A 19,589-nucleotide genomic window follows, 5' to 3' on the forward strand; every position below is an offset into this window, starting at 1 on the left:
TTCTGTTCTGTGTAACCATAAACCCCTTAATATAACCCCTCAACACTGCTTTGGCCGCCTCCCAGAAAACCTCTATTTTATGCATATACCCGGAATTAAACCTGGCATACTCCTGCCACTTATATTCTAACCAAGACAAAAATCTAGGATCATTATACAAAAATCTGGGATAGAAGAATCTGGGGGACTTAATGTCCCTTTTGTCTTGAAAAAACAACACTACAGAAATAATTGCGTGGTCCGAGACTACTATCTCATCAATCTCTGCCTCTAATTTCGCCACCGGCAAGGACTCTGCAACTAAAAATAGATCTATGCGAGAAAACGTCCTATGCGCCCTAGATTCACATGTGAAATTCTGAACATCTGGATTTAACCTACGCCATATATCATAGACCTGTAATTTCTGGCAAAATCGTAAAAAATACTTTGAACTTCTCCTATTCTCTGAAACATTTTTAGCTGCAAGCCGATCCAGTTCTGGAAATAGTGTCATGTTGAAATCACCTCCAATGACCAGATTTTCTTTAGCCAAAGGAAACAACTTACACTTAATCTTGTCCCAAAAAACCCTATCCAATTTGTTAGGACCGTATATATTGCATAAAACAAATTTTAAATCATTTATATAAATATGAAGGATAATAAATCTAGCTTCCGGATCTGAATCCATCCGAGCAATTTTGTAGTCCAAGGTCTTATTTATGAGAATCGCTACCCCACACTTCCTGCCTCCAGAAGAAGAAGAAACCACCTCACCCACCCATTTAATCTTAAGTTTCTTAGCCTCATGATCTTCAAGGTGGGTTTCCTGTAGGAAAGAAATATCAGACTTGTTTCTAGCTAAGAGTTTAATAATTAATTTGCGTTTTGAGGGAGAAGAAATCCCCCCCACATTCCAAGAGGTTATCTTTAATTCCATATCCTATATATATAGTAGATATTCTAAGCGATCAGTAAGGGGGGAGAAAAAGAAAGGAAAAAAAAAAAACAAGAACAAAAACAAACCACGGCAACAAAAGCATATAATATATAAATATATAGTACCACATCACACTTATGTAGTCTGGGAAGAGGGGATAAAACAGAACCTTATTTATCTTTAAGGAATTCTTTCGCCTCCCCCTCCTCTGTGAAGACCTGACGAATTCCTCTGTACTCCATTATTATTTTAGCAGGATAAACCATCCGTGCATTAATTCCTTTGTTAATAATTTGAGTACATAGGGGCGCCATTATCCTTCTCTTCATGGAGGTTTCCACTGAGAAATCTTGAAACAATAATACTTTGCCATTACCAAACATTAGAGGTACCTTTAATTGCTTAAACAATTTCAAAATTTCAATCTTGTCCTGGAAATTAAGGACCTTGCATATGCACACCCTATTTCTCCTTTGACCTGAATCTGTGTTTTTTTTTGGGCCAATTCTATGGGCTCTCTCAATCATAATAGGTAACTTAGATTGTGGGACGCCCAGCTTCTGCGGGAGTGTGACCGAGGTAAACTTCAATAGGTCTTCAAAATCAGCATCCTCCGGGAGACCCACAATTCTAATATTATTGCGTCTAGCGCGATCTTCAATATCGTCTAGACGCCCCTGAAGATTAGTGATTTTAGTCCCCTGTTGGGATATTAAAATTTCCTGAGAGTTAACTTGATCTTCTAAATCCGAAATTCTATTTTCAGCCTCTTGCATTCTATGTGAAAACTGCCTTACTTCTACTGCCAAAGTAGTAATTTCAGCTGAGATAGAACCTAATTCTTTCCTGATCATCTCGAATTGGGGCGAAAATAACTCAGATAATTGTGAAAATAAAGTATGAGTATCCCCAAGATTAGATACTGGTTCCACCGAAGTGTCAAGAGCAGGCTCCGACATTTTGGCTTTTTTGTCTTTAGCTTTAATGGGCATTTTGGGAGAAGATTTCCCCAATAAATATTTATCCATAAACCCTTATATAAGGGGTACGAGTCCGAAAAAAACACCCGTGCACACACAAGAAAAGGACAGGAAAAAAAAAAAAAAGTGTGTAACTATATATATTAAGGTGAAGAAAATTAAGAAAGCGATCCGCCCCCTCTGCTGCAGGCGGCGAAACCCTTATTGTTAAGTGGCTAGGGCCCAGACTGGCCTAAAACTTTTACGCGTGCCAAAACAAAAAAACTAAAAGGAAGGGGGGCCCGTGTCCCTCCTGTGCAAGAAGAGCCCTAGATTTTTTTAAGAGTATGCAGCGTGCATACACAATGTGAGAAGATAGTATAGAAGGATCAAGACCCCGAAAAGGAAAGTTTAGATATTTGCAAACTCACTGACTAATTTTAATTATAAACCATCATTGCCTTTAACGTATAAGCTCTCTACAAAGTCAACTCTTATCTCTACCAACAGGGAGGACAATTCAACAAGATGTTTTTATGCCCAAAGGAATCTACCTAGCTATCGGATATACTGCCTCCTTCAGGGAAAAATCTGTACAGCGCTACAATCAGGTTTTAATTCTTGATGCCCTTAATCTAAGATTTAAAGGGGTCCTATCTATGTCTGACGCCTTACACACATCATATTAATTGACATAAGCTAGATTTCAAACTTCAGAATACACCCCCAAAAATATTACCAGCCTAGATCAAAATGACTGGACTAGCTATACATCAATCTTTTAGTAATCATAAGAAATGGTTACTGTGGTAACCGTGAAACAAACCTTCTATACCCAGGTATTGAACTAATACCTCTAATAATATTTAGCAACAACTTAGTAACATTTAAACACATATAAGGAAAAAAGCACACAGGATTGATGCATAAGGAAAAAAAAAAAAAAAATTAGCAAAAAAGTGTATAACTAAAAGGAAGGGGGGCCCGTGTCCCTCCTGTGCAAGAAGAGCCCTAGATTTTTTTAAGAGTATGCAGCGTGCATACACAATGTGAGAAGATAGTATAGAAGGATCAAGACCCCGAAAAGGAAAGTTTAGATATTTGCAAACTCACTGACTAATTTTAATTATAAACCATCATTGCCTTTAACGTATAAGCTCTCTACAAAGTCAACTCTTATCTCTACCAACAGGGAGGACAATTCAACAAGATGTTTTTATGCCCAAAGGAATCTACCTAGCTATCGGATATACTGCCTCCTTCAGGGAAAAATCTGTACAGCGCTACAATCAGGTTTTAATTCTTGACGCCCTTAATCTAAGATTTAAAGGGGTCCTATCTATGTCTGACGCCTTACACACATCATATTAATTGACATAAGCTAGATTTCAAACTTCAGAATACACCCCCAAAAATATTACCAGCCTAGATCAAAATAACTGGACTAGCTATACATCAATCTTTTAGTAATCATAAGAAATGGTTACTGTGGTAACCGTGAAACAAACCTTCTATACCCAGGTATTGAACTAATACCTCTAATAATATTTAGCAACAACTTAGTAACATTTAAACACATATAAGGAAAAAAGCACACAGGATTGATGCATAAGAAAAAAAAAAAAAAAAAAAATTAGCAAAAAAAGTGTATAACTTGACTAGAAAAAAAAAAAAAGGAGCCAGTCCATTAATACACTCAGCCGGCCAGAAAGTCAGTATTGCTGGGGACCCGCCAACTTGTACTGTCCAGCACAATATTTCCAATTGGCCACTTGACTTTTATATAGGTATGGAAGGGCACTTGACTTCTGCTATCCCCAGTCTTTAAATCTTGGCACTTTAATGTAACTTTTTCCCACACGATTCCCAAGCCATTGGACCATATAACTGAAGCAGTTGTATGTGTGATTTATGCCTTCAAAGCCCGTATCAGGAACAGATATACAGTTTGCTCATTCTTTTCTTATAAGAACTGATATCCTTCTTATAGTGGGAGGCTGGGTTATGATATTTTCTCCCTCTATCCCCTGCCACCTGAGTATGATTTTACCAGATAGTAATTGTAAAAGGACTTCTTGAAGCAGGCAGTCAGCTTTAGCAAACAAACATGCATACCAATAGCAGGTAGAGGAGAAAAAACCTGTTCTCCAGCACTCAATTTCAGACTTTAGGGATTTAACAAGACAGCCTTAAAGGACCAGGTTAATCTCAGCCTTACCACTTGAACACTGTGTCCAGCTATAGACACGCAAGTACAACCACAATCCGCAACCCTCTCCAGCAAATATGCGGCAAGCTGGGCCCCCCCTCTCCAACGGCCAAACTCTCCTCCTCCAGTAGGAAAAACCTGGGACAATGCGGCCAATTCCAACGTGTAAGACAGCTCGGGATCTCCTTAGCCAATTACCGTAGCTTGAACGTCAGCCGCTCCAGCTGGGCTGCCTTATCTTGCTACGGGTTTCCACATTAGCTAGCGTTCACGGCTCCTCTCTGCTACTCACCAGGGAGCGTCCTGGAGTAAAGCGGTTCCGCCGCCAATTACAAAACAACAGAGACTCCTTCCCGACTACCAGCTCCACATTGTAGTCACTCCAAGGCAATTTGTTTAGCCCCCTTCCTTCAACACGTTTGCCCAGCCAGGGGGGGGGGGGGGGCTCAGGGTCCAGCACCACTGTCCTCGGCAGCCTCTTCCTCTTCCTGTCAAGTTAGTAAAAAAAGTCACAGTAAAATGATGACTGCAGTGCAGTCGCAGCCAGACTACGGCTTCTTTGGGCTTCTACCTCTCACGCAGGTCAGTTCCCTGCCGAGCGCCACACTCTAGACCTGGTCAGATTTCCAGGGTAAGTGGCAGAGAGCGGGGAGCTGCTGTCTCTGCATCCTCTCACCACACCGGTGTGCAGGTACACTGCACAACTCCTCCCCAACCGGAAGCCTATCATCCAAATTTATCCTCTGTGTCCCACAACAGCTTGTAGTGATTTATACTATCCACAAGTAACGGCCTTTTAGTGAATTTAATTTAAAAGAAGAGTGCTAGCTCTGTTACACACACACACACACACACACATATATATATATATCAGTATAGTAAATTTTCCTAATAGCTCATCACCTCTAGGAGGAAAGGGATTAAACAAAAAGACACAAACGGTGGAGAAACAAGATATATGTCACCATTAGGGGGTGGAGCTTTGTGTCGTGGCACAAGTAGCATTTCAAACAGTGTCAATTAAAACATGCTCATTGCTTGTATACTAAGGACTGGACATTTTGAGGGAATTTTTTTTACTGACGGACAACACACCCTGAGAGACTTTTTAAGTTATGACTGATTGTTTGCCTGCTATATAGATTTTAAATTGAGAAGAAGTGACCGTCCTGTTGATTATTACAATAAAAGTGCATACCTTAGAGCTAATTGTAGCTCCTACAGTACCCATCACAGAGGGATGAATGTGTGTAAGTTATCTTTTAATACAGAATCACACTATGTCTATGTCTTTCTTTTTTAAGCATTATCACCCACAAGTAGGGTTGCCACCTCAGCCATGTTTCCCTGGACACTTATAAATTACACATGCTGCAGGGATATGGAATATGAATAGTAGATAGTATAATATAGATAGCGCTGTCCAGAAACACAATACATGTTCCCCTCTGCACACCCTGCAGCATGTGTAACTCATAAGTGTCCAGGAAAACATGGTTTAAGTGGCAACCCTACCCACAAGAGAGCTAGGATTACAATTTGGACTCACCTTTTATAGAGTTTAATTAAGTATTGTTTGATTTTGCACTTTATTGCACATATAACATTTTATTATTATTATTTATTGGTTTTGTGAATATATATTATTGTGTGGATATATTTTTATTATCAGTTATTCTGAAATATTGATTTTCCAAAATACATTTGCTAATCACAATCACCAATTAATGTTATACTAAATTAGTAATTCTGCGCCCAGAAAAATCATTAAAACAAAGAAAAAAGCAGCAGCAGTCAAGAGTTAGCAAAAATCTAGGATCTTAAAGCGACATGAAACCTATAATATTTCTTTCGATTCAGATAGAACATACAATGTTAAACAACTGTCCAATTTACTTCAATTAACAATTTAACTTCATTCTCTTGGTATCCTGTGTTGAAGGAGCAGCAATGCATTACTTGGACCTTCTTGGACATCAGGTGAGCCAATGACAAGGGGCATATTTGTGCAGAAACCAATCAGCAGCTAGCTCTCAGTAGTGCATTGCTGCTCCTGACTCTACCTAGGCATGCTTTTCAACCAATTATACCAAGAGAACAAACACATTAGATAATATAAGTAAACTGAAAAGTTAATTAATATTGTATGTTCTATCTGAATCACAAAAGTTCAATTTGGACTTTACTGTACCTTTAAAGCAAAGGGCTTCAGGCCTTAATCTAGATATGCAGCTAACAGCAGGGGTACCTGTAGTCTGATGTTGGCTTGTGGCAAGGCCATGGGTATGCCATGGCTATGTTGTTAACAGGCAGCAGCATCAGGGCTTTGATCTGTATGTGTCTAACAGAGGGACAGTAGGGAATGGAATTCTGATATGAGGTTAAATATGGGCCATGGAACTTATAAAGGGGCTGATGAGCCGTAAGGATTAATCTGAGGTCTGATGTTAGTATTTGGCTTACAAATTGACTGTGGGCCAAGGAGTCTAAACAGACAGAGGGTCTGATGTGAGTTTATGCATGGCCAGGAAACCTGATGGGAGGTCCGATGGCTTATAGTGGGGCTGTTGATGCCATGTGGCTAATAATGGGACTGTTTTGTCATGTGTCTCATAGAGGTACTGTTAACAGCGCATGGCTTATAGAGTAGAGCTTCTTAAACATTTTTCAGCTGGGACCCCTTTTTTTGCATTGGAAATTTTTTCCTAATCCCCATTATTATGATTTAGTCCAAACAAATTCCTTGTCAGACGGATAAACAATTTTCTTGTTTTTTTTTCTATACATCAATATACCATACAAGTTAGGCGACTATTAGCGAAAATAAGTAAATTCAACTTTGCAGACATTGTAAATCACTAACTCCATGTACCTTCCATGTAGGCTTCTCCCCTGCGTGTGGCGATGAGCAACTCACACGCATTTGAAGAGGCACAAATGAGCTATGTGCCTACACTCGTACACAAACACATACACTCATACAAACACACACACTTATAAATACACATACACTCATACAAACTCACTCACTCACTTATAAATACATATACACTCATACAAACAAACTCACTTATAAATACACATAAACTCATACAGACACACTCACTTATAAATACACATACACTCATACAAACACACTCACTTATAAATACACATACACTCATACAAACACACTCACTTATAAATACACATACACTCATACAAACACACTCACTTATAAATACACATACACTCATACAAACACACTCACTTATAAATACACATACACTCATACAAACACACTCACTTATAAATACACATACACTCATACAAACACACTCACTTATAAATACACATACACTCATACAGACACACTCACTTATAAATAGACATACACTCATACAAACACACTCACTTATAAATACACATACACTCATACAAACAAACTAACTTATAAATACACATACACTCATACAAACACACTCACTCACTTATAAATACACATACACTCATACAAACTCACTCACTCACTTATAAATACACATACACTCATACAAACACACTCACTTATAAATACACATACACTCATACAAACACACTCACTTATAAATACACATACACTCATACAAACACACTCACTTATAAATACACATACACTCATACAAACACACTCACTTATAAATACACATACACTCATACAAACACACTCACTTATAAATACACATACACTCATACAAACACACTCACTTATAAATAAACATACACTCATACAAACACACTCACTTATAAATACACATACACTCATACAAACACACTCACTTATAAATACACATACACTCATACAAACACACTCACTTATAAATACACATACACTCATACAAACACACTCACTTATAAATACACATACACTCATACAAACACACTCACTCACTTATAAATACATATACACTCATACAAACAAACAGACATTGTAAATCACTAACTCCATGTACCTTCCATGTAGGCTTCTCCCCTGCGTGTGGCGATGAGCAACTCACACGCATTTGAAGAGGCACAAATGAGCTATGTGCCTACACTCGTACACAAACACATACACTCATACAAACACACACACTTATAAATACACATACACTCATACAAACTCACTCACTCACTTATAAATACATATACACTCATACAAACAAACTCACTTATAAATACACATAAACTCATACAGACACACTCACTTATAAATACACATACACTCATACAAACACACTCACTTATAAATACACATACACTCATACAAACACACTCACTTATAAATACACATACACTCATACAAACACACTCACTTATAAATACACATACACTCATACAAACACACTCACTTATAAATACACATACACTCATACAAACACACTCACTTATAAATACACATACACTCATACAAACACACTCACTTATAAATACACATACACTCATACAGACACACTCACTTATAAATAGACATACACTCATACAAACACACTCACTTATAAATACACATACACTCATACAAACAAACTAACTTATAAATACACATACACTCATACAAACACACTCACTCACTTATAAATACACATACACTCATACAAACTCACTCACTCACTTATAAATACACATACACTCATACAAACACACTCACTTATAAATACACATACACTCATACAAACACACTCACTTATAAATACACATACACTCATACAAACACACTCACTTATAAATACACATACACTCATACAAACACACTCACTTATAAATACACATACACTCATACAAACACACTCACTTATAAATACACATACACTCATACAAACACACTCACTTATAAATAAACATACACTCATACAAACACACTCACTTATAAATACACATACACTCATACAAACACACTCACTTATAAATACACATACACTCATACAAACACACTCACTTATAAATACACATACACTCATACAAACACACTCACTTATAAATACACATACACTCATACAAACACACTCACTTATAAATACACATACACTCATACAAACACACTCACTCACTTATAAATACACATACACTCATACAAACACACTCACTCACTTATAAATACACATACACTCGTACAAACAAACTCACTTATAAATACACATACACTCATACAAACACACTCACTTATAAATACACATACACTCATACAAACACACTCACTTATAAATACACATACACTCATACAAACACACTCACTTATAAATACACATACACTCATACAAACACACTCACTCACTTATAAATACACATACACTCATACAAACACACTCACTCACTTATAAATACACATACACTCATACAAACAAACTAACTAACTTATAAATACACATACACTCATACAAACACACTCACTTATAAATACACATACACTCATACAAACTCACTCACTTATAAATACGCATACACTCATACAAACACACTCACTCACTCACTTATAAATGCACATACTCATACAAACACACTTACTCACTTGTAAATACACATACACTCATACAAACACACTCACTCACTTATAAATACACATACACTCATACAAACACACTCACTCACTTATAAATACACATACACTCATACAAACACACTCACTCACTTATAAATACACATACACTCATACAAACACACACACTTATAAATACACACACTCATACAAACACACTCACTCACTTGTAAATACACATACACTCATACAAACACACTCACTCACTTATACACATACACTCATACAAACACTCACTTACTTATAAATACACATACACTCATACAAACACACTCACTCACTTATAAATACACATACACTCATACAAACACTCACTCACTTATAAATACACATACACTCATACAAACACACTCACTCACTTATAAATACACATGCACTCATACAAACACACTCACACACTTATAAATACACATGCACTCATACAAACACACTTATAAATACACATGCACTCATACAAACACACTCACTTATAAATACACATGCACTCATACAAACACACTCACTTACTTATCAATACACACGCTCATACAAACACACACACACTTATAAATACACATACTCATAAAAACACACTTATAAATACACACACTCATACTAACACACTCACATACTTATAAACTCAGATACTTTCATACAAACACTCCCACACTTATAAATATACACACTCATACAAACACACTTATAAATACACATGCATGCTCATACAAACACACACACACACTATAAATACACATACTCATACAAACACACTTATAAATACACATGCATGCTCATACAAACACACACACACACTATAAATACACATATTCATACAAACACACTTATAAATACACACACTCATACCAACACACTCACATACTTAGAAACTCAGACACTTTCATACAAATACTCACAGACTTATAAATACACACATGCTCATACAAACACACTAATAAATACACACACTTATACAAACACACTCACACACTTATAATACACACACAAACAAACACACTCACTCACTTATAAAGTAGCGCTGCAGAATCTGTTGGCACTCTACAAATAACCGATAATAATAATAATAATAATAATAATAATAATACACATACGCTCATACAAACACACTCACTCACTTATAAATACACACACTCTCATACAAACACACTTATGAATACACACACTCATACCAACACACTCACATACTTATAAATATACACACACTCATACAAACACACTCACTCACTTATAAATAAACACATTCACTCACTTATACAAACACACTTATAAATACACACAGATACAAACACACTCACTCACTTATACAAACACACTTATAAATACACACAGATACAAACACATTCACTCACTTATACAAACACACTTATAAATACACACAGATACAAACACACTCACTCACTTATACAAACACACTTATAAATATACACACACTCATACAAACACACTCACTTACTTATAAATACACACATACGCTTATACAAACACACTTAAAAATACACACAGATACAAACACACTCACTCACTTATCCAAACACACTTATAAATACACACACTTATACAAACACACTCACACACTTATAAATATACACACACATGCAAACACACTCACTCACTTATAAATACACACACACGCTCATACAAACACACTTATAAATATACACACAAACCAACACACTCACTCACTTATAAATACACACATGCTCATACAAACACACTTATAAATAAATACACACTTATAAATATACACACTCTCATACAAACACGCTCATAAACTTATAAATACACACATGCTCATACAAACACACTGATAAATATATACACACTCACACACTTATAAATATACACACTCTCATACAAACACGCTCATAAACTTATAAATGCATACAAGCTCATACAAACACACTCACACACTTATATACACACACGCTTATACAAATACACTCATACACTTATAAATACACACACTCATACAAACAAACTCACTCACTTATAATACACACACTCGTACAAACACTCTCATGCACTTATAAAAATACACACACTTATATAAACTATAAATACACACATGCTTCTACAAATACATATAAATACACGCACACACTCATACATACAAACACACTCACTTATAATACATACACTCGTACAAACACTCTCATGCACTTATAAATATACACACGCTCATACAAACATACTCACACTTATAATACACACAATCATACAAACACACTAACATACTTATAAATATACACACGCTCATACAAATACACTCACACACTTATAAATACACACACACTCATACAAACACTCTTATAAATATAGACACTCATTCAAACACACTCACATGCTTATAAATACACACACACGGTCATACAAACACACTCACTCACTTATCAATACACAAACACTCATACAAACACACTTATAAATACACATGCTCATACATACACACTTATAAATACACACACTCATACAAACACACTTATGAATACACACAATCACATACTTATAAACTCAGACTTTCATACAAACTCTCATACATTTATAAATATACATACTCATACAAACACACTCCCACACTTATAAATACACACACTCATACAAATACTGACAGACTTATAAATACACACACGCTCATACAAGCACACTCGCACTCTTATAAATACACACAATCATACCAACACACACACATAAATGCACACACACTCATACATACAAACACTCACATACACTTATAAATACACACACACATTCATATGAAAATACACACTTATCAATACACACACTAATACAAACACACACACTTATAAATACACACACACACTCATACAAACACTCTCATACACTCACAAAACACACACACACTGATACAAACACTCTCATACACTCACAAAATACACACACACTCACAGTATATTATCAAATATTGTGGGGAGACCCCCCCAAAATCTTTTAAAAAGCACTGTTATAGAGGGACTGTTGATTTGGGGTCTAAAATGAGGTCAAGGCTATGTATAAAAGGCAATACAAAGTGAGATATATGACACATCAGAAAAACCCAACAGTTAACATTTGCTGTTAGTTACAGTACTGTTAAAATATTTTAAGTCTCAGGGTCAGTTCAAATCCACTTACTCGAGAAAAACATCAACAAAGAATTTTAAAATAACTAGAACAAAGGGGAAATTCCATTCTAATAATTATAGTTATTATGTTTTCAAAGAGATTTGTTTAATCTAGTAAAACTAGAACTCATAATGAGTTATTTACTTCTTAAGAGTATTTTTAGAAATGAAGACACTGAGGGACAATTCAGGACTTTTTTTACTTTAACCATGAAGATGAAAAAGTTTCGTTTTACCTCCCTTAAAAGTGACATTATTTAATTATCAAACATTATTGTAGTATCAGTTCCTAATTCTGAGCTCTGTCCTGCTCTCCATCTGAGCCTTATGTTGTGATTTGCAGAATTTCCATATATCTACCTATAGAACGCACCCACCAACCTCCCAGACATGCGCATGATCTGGCCCATTTTTGGTTCAGCACCTGGGTAGCGCTACATTTAGCCACCAATCAGCAAGCGCTACTCAGGCGCTGAGCCAAAAATGGGCCAGCTCCTAAGCTTACATTCCTGGTTTTAAAATAAAGATACCAAGAGAATGAAGAAAAATTGATATTAGGAGTAAATTACTAAGTTGCTTAAAATTGTATGCTCTATCGAATCATGAAATAAATTTTATTGGTTTAGTTTCACTTTAAAGTCAGCTCGGGAACTGAAGTAAACATGGCCAGTAAGAGAGTGCAAACCTACATTTGTAAGTTGTGTTCATAGTGAAAGTGCATTTCCACTCCATAGCTGACCTTAAAGGGACAGTTCACCCAGAAATTTTCTCCCCTTTAAATTGTTCCTAATTATTTATTTTACCTGCTGGAGTGTTTTAAATTGTTTACAAGTAGCTCATTTACCCCAAATTTGGCATTTGAAATAGCTGATTTAGCCTATGGTTTCCCAACCTATACTGAAAGTTTCTATACTGGAGTATATTCTATTGAATAGCCTAAGTAAACACAGCCAGCAGAAGAGATTACACTCTCAGTGGGGGGCATGATAGTTAAGTAATAAAATGATAATTTTCCATTGTTCTCTCCAAGTACTGAGCTGTGGCTTTCTAGACAAATATAAGATAAGGAAGCAAGTCTGTGTACATAAAAGTGATAAGATAATGAGATCTGATATTACCTGAAGCTTAACCCATTGTAATAGGCTGTGGTTTAAAAGCACAAAACCAGCTACTTCATATACACAAATAAACCTGAAAATACAATTTCTCATAAATTTTAGACTCTGCAGCTGGTATAACAAGTCATTAAAAATACATTTATATAAAAACAATTTTACAGTGTACTGTCCCTTTAACTAACAGCTAGATTACGAGTTGTGCGTTATGACTGAAATATCATTGTTATGGGCCATAACGCTTCATTTTCCCTAACGCTGCTATTACAAATTTCCGTAGCGCCACAAATATCCACATCTACGCTCATATACCTAACACTCACACAGACCCAGTAGTTAATGATATATCGCTAACAAAAACATCCACGAATCACTTAAAAAACATTACACAAAGTACACTTATACTCATACAAACACTACAATATTTCATTTTTAAATAAAAAAATTCATGTCAAAATATAACGGATCAAAGTTACGAGATCTCGGGTGTTTGAAAAAAATGCACACAAACCCATTTTACATTGACTTACATAGACATACCTGAACATACACTCATCTAGCTACATCTAACTACAAATATTATCACATACATACAGAATTAGATACATACAAACAATATACAGCACATTACCTACACAAAACATTAGTTTATTATGAAATTTACACGATTTAGCTGCTTTTTCGCAGACGAACATGACGTCACTCACTTTACGCTCAACACAAGTGTTGGGTTTTATTTCTCTTGAAATTTCTCTCCTCCATTGACTTCTATGGGGAATACGTGCTCGTGCATGCGACCGGCAGATTTACCTAACGCACACGAAATTTTTAGACTTTAAAACTCGTAATACCAGTGTTAGAATTGTGGCGCTAATTCATTCATTCTTGCGTTAGTCCCGCTATGACAAATAGATCAAGAAATTACTATTTCCCACTGGAGTTATGGCTTTTACTTGTGTGAACATAACTACAACATCAAATTCTTAAAGGAAATTACATTACATCAACTATAAATCACCTTTAATTCTATCATCAACAATACGAAATCGGTTTCCAAAATTAAATCATATTTAAACGGACAGAAAAATTATTTTTTAAGATTTCATTATTCACAAACAGTAGCCAATTGTAAACACGTCTCATTTACGTCTATTATAGCATTTAATTTATTCAACTCATATGCTTGGATAAACAGCATATCTACATAGGCTCACCAGATGATGACTGATGGATGCACATACATGCCTTTTGCCATTGAATCATACATGTGCGTGGATATTCATTCAAAAAAACAGATATAAACAATGAACACATTTACATCATACAACTACATTGGAAGGTTGTTTAACATTGGATTTTCTCTCGGAATCATGAAACAGAAATTATGGATTTAGTGTCCCTTTAACATCACAATGTACTCATAATATACCATAGGAATTATGTACAATAATAACATATCATTAGAACATATTAGAGTTGTCACTTTTTTGGAAGGAACAACAATGCTATACTGCTTTATATAAATGAACAGATGTGGGAGAGAATCACAATACATACATAGATGTACATAACACACATCACACAACAACAAAGCACACATTTATCTTTTTAATCAGCACACAATAATAATGTTGCACAATACAACAGAATGAAGATTTGCAAACTAGACAGGCATGTTGCTAATATGATGACATCATTCTAAGCTTCAACCATACAGATTACAGCATTAGGACTGTACCGCCCCTTTCAGCAGTTTCTCACTCAATACTACAATATTACATATACGTAGAAGTGAGGTTGGAAAAATCTTCATTATTATTGCGATTTCAATGGGACAAATAAAATATTGAAATCTCGCCAATCACTTATATATAGAATATTATATATGTCACCCGTTACTTTATCGTTTGGCAACAATATTGCAGCAACATTGATCGATCAGATTCTATGCCATGTCTATGCACACATTATACACAAGTATGCACTTTCAATCATGTTAGCGTGGACATGTGGTTTTTACTACAACATCGCGTTTAATAAGTATTTATTACGCATATGAACAAACTTTACGAAGGTGCACTGTATATGTTATATTTTACACTTTCACATTACGATTCATTGGTGGGAAAATAAATTTTATCAAACACAAGAAAATCCGCCCACTTTGAAAGCATTCACGCCGCTCACATACAAACAAGTGTATACAATCAGCAATCATTACGAACACGCTATCATTGGACATATTGCACAATAAATCCCCCAAACAACATGGCCAAAGCGTCCCTTGTGATCGACATTGTATCAAATCGCTTTTGTGATTTTGTATACCTTGTTACTCCTTGTGTGTTTGCTCTGCTGTTTAGCTTTATGTTGCTTGGCAAATATGGATGATTCCCAGTTAGTTGGTGCTGGTGCTGTTGCACGAATTGTGTATAACAGAATCAGGCATGCTCGGCGTCTCCAAGAGAGGCGTAGGGCTCGTCTGATCAAAGGTCCTCCTGTTCACAGGGTGAGGCCCACCTTGGATAACATGAACGACTTCGAGGTTTATGACAAGTATAGGCTCAATCGAGAGCAACTCATGGGCCTTTACAAAGTACTTAAACCTCATCTGGAGCCACGTAAACGTATGCGGATTGCAATCCCTGGCTTGACCAAGATGCTAAGTTGCATACATGTCCTGGCCTCAGGATGTTTTCATTCTGGAGAGGGGTACATGCATGGGCTGTCTCAGGGTACCATCTCTGTGGTTTTTGACAATTTTCTGGACGCCATGGTACGAGTTTGTAAGCTTTACATAGGATTCCCTCAAAATGATGGCAATTGGAGAAGCCTGAAGAGGGAATTCTATGCAATAGCTCGAATGCCCAATGTTTTGGGAGCAATAGATTGCACCCACATTGCGCTGCGTGCTCCAGCAAATGACCAGCCCTTCCGAAATCACAAACATTTTCATAGTCTCAACATGCAGTTCATTTGCGACTCACGGATGCGGATTATGAATGTGTGTGCGAATTTCGGCGGGGCTTGTCATGATGCCCGCATCCTCAGGCAGTCATCACTGTGGCGGCAGTTTGAGGGCAGACAGTTTCCCGATGGGTGGCTCGTTGGTGAGTACTTGTGCCCAGCACGGTTCAGAAGTTAGACAATTGCCACTGTAATGTTCAAAAACAGTTGTGTTTGTGTAATGTGCAAAATGTGCAGTTATAGGATGCGCTTTAAACATTTAATTGTCTCTTTCAGCAAATGTCTAGTTTTAGCTCCAAACAGATATGTAGCAGGTCCTAGCTTAAATATGCAGATATAGGATTCGATTTAACCATTTCTTTCTCTTTCAGCAAATGTCTAGTTTTAGCTCCAAACAGATATGTAGCAGGTCCTAGCCTAAATGTGCAGATATAGGATGCAATTTAACCATTTATTTCTCTTTCAGCAAATGTCTAGTTTATGCGAAATAGCAGGTCATAGCTTAAATGTGCAGCTATAGGATGCGCTTTAAACATTTAATTGTCTCTTTCAGCAAATGTCTAGTTTTAGCTCCAAACAGATATGTAGCAGGTCCTAGCTTAAATGTGCAGCTATAGGATGTGATTTAACCATTTCTTTCTCTTTCAGCAAATGTCTAGATTATGCGATTTCATGTACACAAATGCATTGTATCTTATTGAAATGTATTTTAATATAATAATTTTTACGATATTTGTAATATTTGACATTTTGTTATGTTCATTATTTATAGGGGATTCGGGTTACATGAGCCGGCTTTGGCTCATTACGCAGTTGCGTAACCCCGCAGACAAGGCCCAGGAGCGCTACAATCGGGCGCACAAGCGGACTAGGGCTGTAGTGGAGCAGATGTTTGGGCTCCTCAAAATGCGCTTAAGATGCCTGGACAGGTCTGGAGGAGCCCTCCAATATAAGCCCTAGGAAGGTGGCGAAGATCGTTATAGCCTGCAGCATCCTGCATAACATAGCTCAGCGGGCTGGTATGCTGCAGGCCGTCCAGGCGCCCCGAGACCTCCTCCAAGATGAGGAGGACAAACCAGTTCTAGAGGGGCCATTCCAGGACGAGGGGCTCATTGTCAGAGACAACATCATCAACCGCAACTTCCGATGGTAAATACTAGAAGTTATATAGGAGCATAGTGAATATGTGTGAATTTTAGGGAAATGAGAAGTAGAGAATTGTGCAAACATGTTAGGATTGTTCAACAAATGATTATATCCAAATATAATTTTATATTTTTCTTATCATAGGTAATTTATACATCAGATGATTCTGGCATTGGCCCCTGTAATGACTACGCCACCTGATTTTCAAAGACAACATCAGATGGTAAGTTTACACAATGTATGTACGGGGGGGGGGGATTTTGCACAATGATCCATCATATGGCATACAATTTTAAATGTATTATTTAGTTTACACATTATTAGATTTTTAGATAGTCAGAAAGGGATACTCTAGCAATACTATGTGCTTCAAAGTCATACTTCAGAGGTTAGGTCTGCACAATGTATATGACTCAGCTTCACACTTGATTGATAGAACATAACACAAAAGATGCTACATACGCTTAGTAAGCTATTGATCTAAATAGTTTAGGAAATGGTTAGGGGGGGGGGATGCAGAACCAAGTCACACATTTTTTATTAATGATTTTATTTACACTTTATTTACCTGAAAGTGAAGAATGCCAGACAGAAAGTGAAGAATCCCAATGTGATCATGTCTGGGGCATTGTCTTTCAACTGTGCTGACTTAGAAAAACATACAAAGACACGTTCACATGGTAATTCTCTGGAACAAGACTGGGGATGCAGGATGCATCCTATGGGAGACACTTATGGTTCATAATGTTATTTTTTTTTAGATGGTATTTCACAAATGAAGATAAACTGATATTTTTAATATAATTGCCTTTCAAATACCATACATCCAGGTTAGTTTGCACAATGCATGCTATTTAAGAATTATAGGAGGAATAATGTTCAAATAATTCATAATATATACATGTCCTATTTTAGAATGTTTATTTTATATACATTACCCCTACTTTGTGCTAGAGAGAACTCAGATTGTGAGCAATCAGACAGATAAAGGGATACATTTTATAGTTGACATTTAGGTATATTATTATTTGAAGGGACATGAAATATTACATTCAATTATGTCCCTCATACAATAGAATATTTTTTTTTCTTCCAAATTTGATATTATGCATTATTTTGTCCAATTTTAAATGCTAATATGTGTAATTCAACTCTTGATTAGACAATTTAATATGATTAATTTCAAATTATGTATAGATGGATAGATATAGATCTCCAGTCTGAACATGTCTTTAATATTAAGACAAACAATACATGTTAGAGCATAGACTGAAGATGAATTTACAATTATTATATTTACTGAATATTTTGTTAGTCATGTGTTAATTAAATAACTTAAAGGGACATTAAACCCACATTTTTTTCTTTCATGATTTAGATAGAGCATGCCATTTTAAACAACTTTCTAATTTACTTCTATTATCTATTTTGCTTCATTCTCTTGATATTCTTTGCTGAATAGCATATCTAGATAGGCTCAGTAGCTGCTGATTGGTGCCTGCACATAGATGCCTCGTGTTATTGGCTCACCCATGTGCATTGCTATTTCTTTAACAAAGGATATCTAAAAAATAAAGCATATTAGATAATAGAAGTAAATTGTAAAGTTGTTTAAAATTTAA

Source organism: Bombina bombina, chromosome 2 (assembly GCF_027579735.1).
Source record: "Bombina bombina isolate aBomBom1 chromosome 2, aBomBom1.pri, whole genome shotgun sequence".
Lineage (NCBI taxonomy): Eukaryota > Metazoa > Chordata > Amphibia > Anura > Bombinatoridae > Bombina > Bombina bombina.